Source organism: Mycteria americana, chromosome 6 (genome assembly GCF_035582795.1).
Source record: "Mycteria americana isolate JAX WOST 10 ecotype Jacksonville Zoo and Gardens chromosome 6, USCA_MyAme_1.0, whole genome shotgun sequence".
Lineage (NCBI taxonomy): Eukaryota > Metazoa > Chordata > Aves > Ciconiiformes > Ciconiidae > Mycteria > Mycteria americana.
This window is the reverse complement of record NC_134370.1, coordinates 54,562,098-54,572,680: the sequence shown is the minus strand read 5'-3', so window position 1 is coordinate 54,572,680 and position 10,583 is coordinate 54,562,098. Positions and strand designations below refer to the sequence as shown.

Sequence of the window (10,583 nt, the reverse complement as noted above, 5' to 3'; positions counted from 1 at the left end):
GTGCCCCGGGGCGGTGCGGGCGGCGGCGGCGGGGCCTGGCCTGGCCTGGCCTGGCCTGGCGGGAGGCGTAGGGCCGTGGTCCTGCGCTGAGGCGGGGAGGTGTCGCCGGCTCCTGAGCTGGGACCGGCCCAAGGAAGCACCACGCTAACCGTGATTGTGTAGCTTTGTGTTTCGCTGGTTTCTTTTGAGAGCTTGTGTTAGAAGGCTTTCTCCTTATGTACCTGTGGGCCTGTTCAGGAAAAAATAACGTTTAATAAGTGTGCGGTGATTGCATGTGTGCGTTAGCGCAAATGTCTAGCGAGTTTGATGAAGTGCGAACAGTGTAAGGTTCCCGCGGGGCCTTAGGGGAGCTCGGAGCAGCCACTCGGCGCCCCCCGGCCGCGCTGAAGGGCGGGTGGTGGTCCCCAGGGCCGGAATCTGCTGCAGGTTTTCTCTTTGTGGGCTTTTGAAAGCTTTGCTGAGGCACATCTACTTATCTGCTGTTTCGGTTTGTTCGGTCTTGTAATGAAGCGTTCATTGGATCCGTGTCACAATAATTCTTTGATTATTTTGTTTTAATTTTTTTTCCCTAAATAAAAGCAAAATATTTATTTATGTATTATTGGTGCTTCTCCGTTCGCGTTAACAAGTTGGGTTGTACCTTCTAGCTTGCTGTGGCCACTGACTTCTCAGAGTTTAGGAAATATACTTCAGTAATTGATGCCGATTTTACCAGTTTTACTCAGGTGAAATAGTACCTTTAAGCAGTAGCTCCAGTGATTTTAAAGATTAGAGGAAGAACAATTCAGGAAGACGTGGATCTATTTGTGTAACAGTTTTATATTGGAAGTATTCTAGAAGTATAATACTAATTGTTAACAAATAAAGTACCTTTTGTTATGATTTATTAGGCTGTATTTGTACCAGGTAATGGAAGGTGTTACCTCTTAGTGACCATTTCATTCACTTTCTGTAGGAAACACTTGAAGTTATTTTGTCAATATTAGATGTTACAGCTGCTATTAAATCTTTGATTGAGGCAGAATCTATGAATTTAAGTACATCTAAGCCAGTTTAAGTCACAACAATCCTCTTGTTCTGCCTTTTCACTCAGAAATTGCACATTGATAAAAATGAAAATATGAATGGGGGTTCGTTTTATTTAATAAATCTTGGTTAAACAACCTTTTGTGCAAATTAAGTCCTGAATCCTGCAAAGATTTGTAACACCATCCTCTTCTTTCTTTTCAAAATGCACTTGCAGTATTTAAATAATACTTTGCTTAACTAGTTATCAGTTAACAAAGACTAATATCCATGTATTTAAAAGTTAAGCATGCACAAAAGTCTAAAAGAAAACACAGTTTGGACTGATAGTTGCATGTATGTTTTAGATATATAATGCTGCTGTTGCACTTGGTACCAAGATTTTATAAAAGAGCAATCTTGAGTAAGAAATAAATATATATTCTTGCTTATGCTATCTTCTGTGATAACATTTGCATTAATATCAAATACATTAGGATTGATTTTGAGGTTAATAAATGAACTCTTTAGCTTAACTTTAGACTACAGAAACAGATTTTTGTGAGTGTTTGTGTATCATTTAAACTGCATGAAAAAGTCCTAAATGTATTTCATTTGCATATTATTTTGAATTCAGTAGTGCAACAAAGTCTCAATGAGGGCTGTCAGTTTTACTGTGGTAAACTGTTATACAAATACACACAAAACCCACTGGTTAGGTTCTAGTATTGGTGAAGACAAGTTTACTGTGTCCAATTTCAGGAAAGAAGATGAGAGGGCTAACAAATACAGCACTCGCCCTGTTTTATAGGGGTTGTTTGATTTACCCAAACCTCACTGTTTGTTGGTTGATGTCATGTAGATGTCAAAGCTGTACACCTAACACTCCCCCCCCCAAATGAAAAACAACCAACAGAGCAAGCCAAAAGTGACCTTAAGACGTATTCTCAGTCATCCTCCTGCCTCAAGGCACAATGAGCTATTATGAAAACAGCCTTGATGGATGTTTGCCTAACCTGTTCTTAAAGCCTTAAACACAGATTGCACTCATTCCTCAGGCAGTCTAGTCTAGTCTAAACTATCCTTTTTCGAATGTCTAGATTAAATCCCTTTTGCTGCAATTTACCCTTCTTATTCAAGGTGAATATAAAGGACAGTGTTATTTCTTTTTGTAGCATCCGTTTACATAAACTAAGACTGTTATCTTATTTTTGTTCAGTCTTTTATTTTTTGATTAAAAGTATGGATTATTTCTTTTTTTTTTAATCAGAGTTCTGAAACATGTGACCTCTTGTTGTTGTACCCCTCTAGCTCCTGTCCAGTCTTTCCACAACTTGTTGGAGTTATCTTGGTGACACCACTTCTGATCATGCATGTCAGCAGGACGTATGCCTTTTTCAACCTCATGAACTTGTTCACATGTTCTGCTTGTGATCCACTCTACCTATTGGTTTATTTTCTGCAAGTTTATTACAATATCTCTTTTCTGTGCAGTTGATTATTTCTTCCCAAGTGCAGAACTTTGCACTTGTTTATAGAATTCCACCCCCGCAATGATTTCAAACTCTAGTCTTGACTTCTGCTCTTTGTAGTACATCTCAAGCTGTGTCAGCTGCAGGTTTATAAGCATAATCTAAGCCTTTACCCAAATATATTACAATATTGAAATTTATGAGGAATTTTATTTTATATAAACTTACAGTTTGGTAGTAAACTACTAATAGTGATCCTCTGAGTACAACCAGTTTTGCACCAGATTCATGTAGTTTCTGTCCAGATCAAATTTCCTTATCTTCCTTATGAAATTGCCAGTGGAACAGAATGTCAAACATCTTGCTGAAGTGAAGATCTTCAGTTTATTTGTGTCTGTGGAACCATAAATGGAAATTAGGTTGGTTTGATAGATTGTCATGAACAAATCACGTTGGTTGTTATTTATCACTGTGTTATTTTCCAGGTATCTGCAAATATTTTTAATTTCTCCAGGAATTTTAATTAAGTTGGCTGGTTTTTAATTTCCTGCTTGTTTGATTGTTTTGGTTTTTTTTTTAAAGAAAAATACACTATTTGTCCTTTTTGTAGTCTCTTGAAACATCTACTAATTTTCAAAGAGAAGATTGTTTTACACCATTAGGTTTTGAAATTTGTGGTGAAGTTTGGTTAGGAAATGGTAATAGACTTTCAAAGAGGAGAAATGTTTGGCCAAGATATTAATGTTTAAATGACAACAAAGAAGTCCTAAACTGTGCTCCTGTAAATTCTTTTTTGTCTGTCTTGTATGTGAGACACCTGAAAGTTGTGAATGTCCTTAAATTTTTAATGTTTTTCTCTGGACTCTGTAATTTTGCTTTTTTCTGCATAGAAAATTATCCCAGTTTCGACAGTGCTGACCAATCTATTGCCAACCTCACACGAAGCATAATGGAGGACCAAACACTAGCTATTTCATCTTCTTTTACGGCTTAGTGCAGTTGGTATACTCTGTGCAGTTTTAACATGATTGGGCACTGTAAAAATGCAGTGATATTCAGTGTTTTTAAAACATAGATAATTAGTTCTTGCCTTTTTTTGGTAAGGAAGCCTCCTGGCTAGAGCATTCACCTAGAGTTGAACAGGCTGTCCCAGTTTTCTCCTCTTCACACAGCCACTCATTTGTCTATATCCCCTTCTAAAAAGAAGAGATGTTGTTTTAAGGAAAGGGGAGGGGTTGGGTGTGCTGGAAGGTCACCTCCCAATAAAGTACCTGTGATTAAACAGGATCCTGTCTCATTTGAGACACGTTGCTCTTCCATGTTTTTTTATCAGCAAAGCTGTATGCAGTTCTGTGCTTAACATACTGGTTGTTTAAAAACTGATTTTTGCAATGTGTGTTTTCACTCTAACTTTAGGCTTTTGTTTGTTTGCTTCAGAAATCCAAGTTTCTAATACAGTATTTTGGATTCTACTTTGGGTGCTGACTACATCAAAGCTAGTTATTGCAGCAATAAATGATGCAATGACTCAGTTCCTTTTTGGATCTAACCCTTTTTTTAAAAAAGCGAGACATTGGGCTGATGCTAGATTAACTGAAATCAACAGGAAGAGTCCCTTTTACTTTGAAAGACACTGAGTCTTGTCCTAGTTCTCATGTTACACTCCCTGGTTACTACAATTTCAATCTTTGCTTTTAGTAATTCCTGATATCAATCTGACTGTATTCAAACCTCTGACCAAGCTTATGCTTAAAAATTATTAGCTGGTACGTTTGCTGCACTATTTCTCTCCTCTGCAGACAAAGCAAGAATGAATAATACCATTTCAGGCATTTTCAGTGAACGCCTGACAATAGATACATTTTGAGATTAAGAATCATTGATAATTTAATATGCAGCACTGCTATAAAAATATTTTTTTCCACTCCAAATGTATAGTTTTCTTTTTGATGTATTATTGATATACTGGATGAGGAGCAGTCAGAAGAAGGTTATAGAAATGAGTTTCTGATCTCCAAGTAGCTCTTGTTATAATTCTTGTACAGAACAGCAAGGAGAAGAACATTATCTACTTGTAAATCAAACACAAATATTTTCTTTTATTTTACTACTGAAAGTATGTGTACATGCTAGGAAATGGCTATTGAATTTCTTAGTGCAAAATCAGTTCATGAAATGCAGGATGCTTTTGTTTGTTTTAAACCTAATTGCCCTGAAAATAGCTGCTGATTCATCATTAAAATGCAAATATATATTTGCCCCATTATTGTACAAGAACTGAAAGAACATGAAGGAATATCTCATGCGATCTTTTCTATTAACAGGTTGGTGTCATATTTGTTTTTTGATAAGAAAAAGACCCATTAAAAATACCATCAACAAAGTAGCTATTTCTAAGTAATTATATATACCACACCTTCTTAATTATATGACAACTTAAGTACTTAAAATGTCTTACTTTGAGTATCTAACTGCTTGAGACCTTAGTAGGGATTTGCATAATTTCTGAAGTAATGTGTTGCGAAAATGCTGTTTCTAACCTTTCAAAGCCTTGTCAGGCTGTACAATATGAAATTAAATGAGTGACTAGTGGGTCATTTCTATATCTACCTTTTACTGTAATGCAGGGTATTTTGTTCTTCCATATATCTTAAATATACAGTTACCTGAGTGGTGCGTGTTATTTTCCAGAGCTTTTGAAAGCTCTTAGATTAAACACATTAGAAAACTTCCTGTATTTATCATCATAAAATATATAGCACAGACAGCTGTCAAGTTTTATTTTTGACTCTGCAAATGCATCAGTTTTTTCTTGTTTCCTACTAGCAATTTTTCATAATACAAATCTTGCAGCATTTTTTGTCTCTTCCCTATTTCTCCAGTTTTCACTGGTAAGATCTTCGTCTGGACTGATTGGAGCTGTGACAATTTGTATCATCTGAATATCAATTCCACAGTTTTTGTGATACATTTTTCTGTATTATCCTCACAACATACTACCATGAGAGGCTTTGCAGTTTATTAATATTATTAGTAATTGTAAATTGACTTAACACTTAGAAACATTTAAACATATGCTTAAGTATGGTCCATTTTAAGTCTACACAACTACATGTGATGTAAATGTCAAGGATGGGCTGTTTCATCTGGATTAATACCCTGGCTGCAAGTGATGTTGAGCTCCTCCAGAAGCAGCATTTGTGACAGGAGATACATACTCCTGTATATAGGCAGGAGATTTATAAGTGTATACTATTCATACTGTCCTGGACACTCCCAGGCTTGGAGTTAACAGAGCTCTGAGCAAAGACATCTCTTTCTGAAAGTGTGGAGCTTGCATCTTGGCCACGTGCCCAGCGGGACTGCGTTCCAGAAGCTGGTGTTCGCATCTGGAAAAAGCTGTGCCTAGCTTTCATTTGTGAGTGAGCAAACTGAAACAGCACTCCTGCATAGAGCTGTGTCCAACTATGAAGCTGGGCTGCTGAAGGTACCTTGGGATAGGGGTTTGTTTTGATTTTTGTCTTTTTGCCAGAAATGTAAAGTGCAATCTCCTGCTGGTTGGCATATTTTGCTCTTATCTAAGATAGTTTCTTCTCTATGTCTTTAGTTCTGCTAGGCCCTGGGGTGCGCATATAAATGGTTTTGTTTAGCTCTAGCTAGAAGTAGTTGGAGAGTTCAGTATGAATTGATGACACCGTAGCCTGAAAGCTATTCTGAAAGTTACATTAGTGATTTAGAATGAATTGATTTAACTTTTTGGTTTTTTGTAGCTAAGAAGTGTGAAAAGGAGGATCTTTTGGTTTTGTCCAAGGAATCAATAAAATATTCTCAAGACAACTGTTTATCTCTGCAAGATCCTAAAATAATGGCAGAAGTAACTTTAATAAATATATCAAAGGGCATAGATAGAAGTTAAAAATTTTTAAAACTATTTAAAAATAATTGTGAACAATTCTGGGCATTGAAGTGCATTTTCTCCATCACTTTTCTTTAAAAATTATGTTAATAACCAGTCAATAATTGACAAACTAATTTCTATCGAGTGTTAATTTAAGGGTGAGCTGGCCCACAGCTTACTAGATTCTTGTCAGCTGGTAGCCCATAGTGAAACAGGAATCAGGAAATAATAGCTAATAAAGATCCTAGGAATTCTGCCTTTAATTTAAATTTACCCAAGGGGGGAAAGGTCTACCAAACAATATACAGTTAAACCATTTACAGATCATCTGGCCACTCTGACTTTGCACTGGGAGACAATCAAGACTGTCTATACTTACCCTGCATTGCTTTTTAATTTGTGAACTGAAATTTCTAGCCATTCTATAGGCCCTTGGTTTTTTGCTTTTGAAATGGTCTTTGTATGTCTTTCAGTTGGTGACCATAGTGACTCTGTACATTTTCTCTGCCAAGAACTACCTTTCTGTCATCTTTGGCATGAGTGTTCAAAATAATTATTAAGTAAATAGGTAAATACATAACTAGCTGGTGTATTTTTTTTATTGGTATTAGCCTCTGATCAGCTTATAGAGAATGCTCCTCTATCTCATTTCTTAAGGTAATCCATCCAAATTTCATTAGCCTCCTCTCATATTATATATGCTATGTTCCCTTGAGTGTCCTGTTCAGATTAGAGTTCATCTTCCCTGAATACATACAAAAAAAAAAGCTGGTTAAAGTAGTTGTAAGACTACATCAGGAAAAACTTTTACAATAGCATTGAAACCTCTCTCTCTGAAAAATATTTAGACTACAATGTTGTACAGACATGTTTGCTGTTTTCATGTCTACATCATGTTGTTGGCTGTTGGTCATTTTCTTAATTACATAGTTTATTGAAGTTCTCATCCTACTGCCTTCTACCTGACAAATACCCAATATATACCAAAACTTTTAGTCATTAATATTCAAGTGTACATTCTATATATTTTACTCGACTGTTTTTCACCTTGCTCCTATTAGTTGGGTCTTCAAGGTCATTCAGTTCTTCCCATGTATTGTCTGATCCCCCCCCCAGCAGATTTTTATTAATGTATTTCAACTTCGCTTCCAGTCATTAATGAATAATATTAAAATTGCGTACACAATCAAGCCATTAGTGGCCTCCATCAAATATGATATGACCTTCTTTCCACTGTCGCTATCTCCTGTTGAGCATTTTAGTCATGTTTCTAATTATTATACTGCTCCCCATTCTCCCCAGTTTCAGTGGTTATTTCATATATGGCCCTATGTAATTTTTTACTGATGTCTGGCCAGATGCAACATACTGCATTTCCTTGATTTAAAAAATAAAAAACAACCAAACACCCAAAAAAACCATGTAGAAAAAGGTAGCAAGTTAATGCTGAATGACCTGTACTTTTGTCTTTATTGAAAACTGAAATTAATTATTATTTTTGGTTCTGGAACCACACAAAATCACCTGTGATCCTTTTTTCCGCCTTCACTGTATATGGGTCTCACTTTATCCTGTACTCTTGCATTACGCATAAAGCTGAAAAACTTGTTTATTTTCATATCATTTATGTGGTCTAGCACCTTTTGCCCTTTGTTTCTACACTTTTTGATGTACTTGGATATTCCTTTCCTTAGTAATCTTTTTTTCCTGCCCCTAGAAATATATCTTCTTTTGAGGTAGGCATTTATTGAAGTAGAGTCTATCGTTAAGGCCTTTTTTCCTTGTTTGAGAAATAGTTTCCATGTTGTTTTATCCACTTTTGCTTTGAGGAAATTCCATTCAGAAACTCATTCAATTAATAGTCTCAAAATGCATTTTTTCCCAATGACAATTTATTTTGTAATGATGCATGAAGGTTGTTTAGCTCCTCCAAACCACGTACGAACTCTTGTGTACTGATGAGGCTGTGGTGGCACTGCATTCTGAGCAAGATCTTTAGCTACTGGTAGATCAGACTGCACCTTTCTCCTCCAAAATCTTGGGTTTATGTATCTCTTGGTCCCTGACAGTATACAACCCTTTTCTATCCAGTGTTTTAAGCTGGAAGTGTTTTGAATGTGTATGCTGACATTGATGAGAGGTCGTCTCTGGCAGAAAGGCATCATGGCCTTTGTTAGCTTTGTAACTGCCCAAGTCTGCCAAACAATTGGGCTTTCTGCTAAATGAGAGGCTTCACAAAGTTGCTATGCTTACTGTGCTGTTGGGTAGGTGTAAGACTTGGTCACTGTACCGAAGTCACATACCTCAGCTGGAGAAGTTCCTTACAAGGTATATTTACATCAGTAGTGTAGTGGTAAATAGGAGGAGTGGGCAGGCTCACCTGTTCATAAGTCAGTAAGTGCATTACTGCAGTGAATGCAAATTGAATCCCTGTTTCTAAAGAGAGTAGATGTGATTTGTCTGCATGTCCTAGCAGCTGCACCCATTCTTTGGCTCCGAGAAGGGCAGTACCATACTCTACTAACGCAGTTCTGGGAGCACCAGGCTTGGCGATGGTGAAGGACTGGCGCAGTGATCTAATGCAGGTGGCCATGGCAGCACCGCAGGGAGGCCCGGGAGCTCACGGTTCAACTCCGATGGCTTAGCTACAGCTGAGCAGCCGTCAGACACCGGGATGCAAAAGGAAGAGGTTTTCTACCTCTGGGTAGAAAACTAATGCTTTTATACAAGATCTAGCAGGAGAAATGCAGCATTTAGCAGCGCTGCTGCTGCCCCCGAGCGAGGCTGGGCCAGGGCCGTGGCAGCTGCCTGCTGCCGTCCCGCCTGAGCTGCCTTCCCCGACGTCTGCTGAGATCGTCGTTGTCCTCTTCAGGGCGAGCAGGCGCTGAAGGCGGCGGCGGCGTTTCCGTGCCGCGGGGGGGGTCCCGGCCCGGGCGCGGCCCGGGCACCTGAGGGTGAGGGGAGACCCGCGGTGCGCGCGCCACCGCTTCCGCCCAGCAGGGGGCGTTGCCCCGCGAGCGGCGCCTAACGGAAGGAGGGGCGCGAGCCGGCGCGACTGCGCTTTGCGGACTGCTGTAAAGCAGCACCGAGTGTCGCGCTGCGTCTGGGGAGGGAGCGGCGGCGGCGGCGGCGGGGGCTGCGCAACAACAAAACGTCGCCCGCCTCGCGGCGTGTCACCGGGGTCCGGGCGGCTGCGGCCAGGCCGGGGGGCAGCGGCCCCGCCGAGGAGGAGGAGGAGGCAGCGGCCTCCCGGGCCGCACCAGGCAGCGACGCGGGCTCCCTGCGGTGCCTGCCGGGGCCGCTTCCTCCTCTCCTGCTCTGAGCAGGACGCCGCCGGCACCCGCCTCATCCCCCTCGGCCTTACTGTCGCAGGTACGGGGGGGCGGCGGAGGGCGGGGGCCGTGGTGTTGCCCAGCCCCCTGCGGGGCATTATCTCCTGGCGGGTGGGGCCCGCCGGGGCCGGGAGGGGGGCGGTGGGCTCCCCTCCTCTCCCCGCCCCCGCCCCGCCCTGCCCGGCACCGGTGGCGGCAACGGTGACTGGCCCGCGGCGGGGCGGGCCGCCTCTCCCGGCGGAGGTGGCCGGAGAGGCGCGGGGGCAGTTAGGCGGATGGGAACTTCACGCCGATTTTTTTTTTTTTTTTTTTTTTCAGTGCCTCGTTGACGCACAAAGCAGTATCTTCACTGCGGGAAGCCGCAGCACTCTTTGGGGTTTTGTCTCCTTGAAAATTTGTCACAAATTTTCCCTTACGGAAATGAGTTTTATTTGTGTGCGTAATGGGGTTTGTTATAACGTCATTTGTTTGGTTTGCAAAGTTAGTATTCTGTTTCTTAATCCATATTAAAAAAAAATAATTGTCAGATGTTTTTTGCCTGATAAACAAGGAAGCAACATTCATTCAGAAATGTAGGCCAGGATCTTCAGAGGCACGTAGGTTTGTAACTCTTACTGAAATGGGCAGGTGTGAAGGATTTATGTACTTTTTTAAGTGTCTGTGTTTTGGTGATTAGGGCTGAGCATACATTCGTGGAATTTTTCTGTTGTTTGAGTAAGCTCTTCCACAGCTTGAAATGGTTTTGTGAAATCATAAGCAAGGCCTGATTGCTTTAGCTGATTAAATAATATCCATAATTCCTGATACTCAAGTACTCCTCCAAAAGAAGATATAATGCAGGAGGTAAGATCTTGCTGTAATACCCCAACTTCATTT

At 40.4% G+C, this 10,583-nt stretch overlaps 1 protein-coding gene across 2 annotated transcripts in view; it reads left to right on the top strand.

Moving 5' to 3' along the window:
* RNF111 (ring finger protein 111) overlaps positions 1 to 10,583 on the top strand; it is a 65,376-nt gene that overhangs the window by 136 nt on the left and 54,657 nt on the right. Inside the window, exon 1 of one of the 2 annotated variants that reach the window (XM_075505905.1) lies at positions 9,452 to 9,747. The exons of the other annotated variant lie outside the window; for it this stretch is intronic. The gene's annotated coding sequence lies outside the window, so the exon portion shown is untranslated. Of the gene's footprint in view, positions 1 to 9,451; positions 9,748 to 10,583 lie in introns of those variants that run through there. 2 annotated transcript variants of the gene reach the window in all.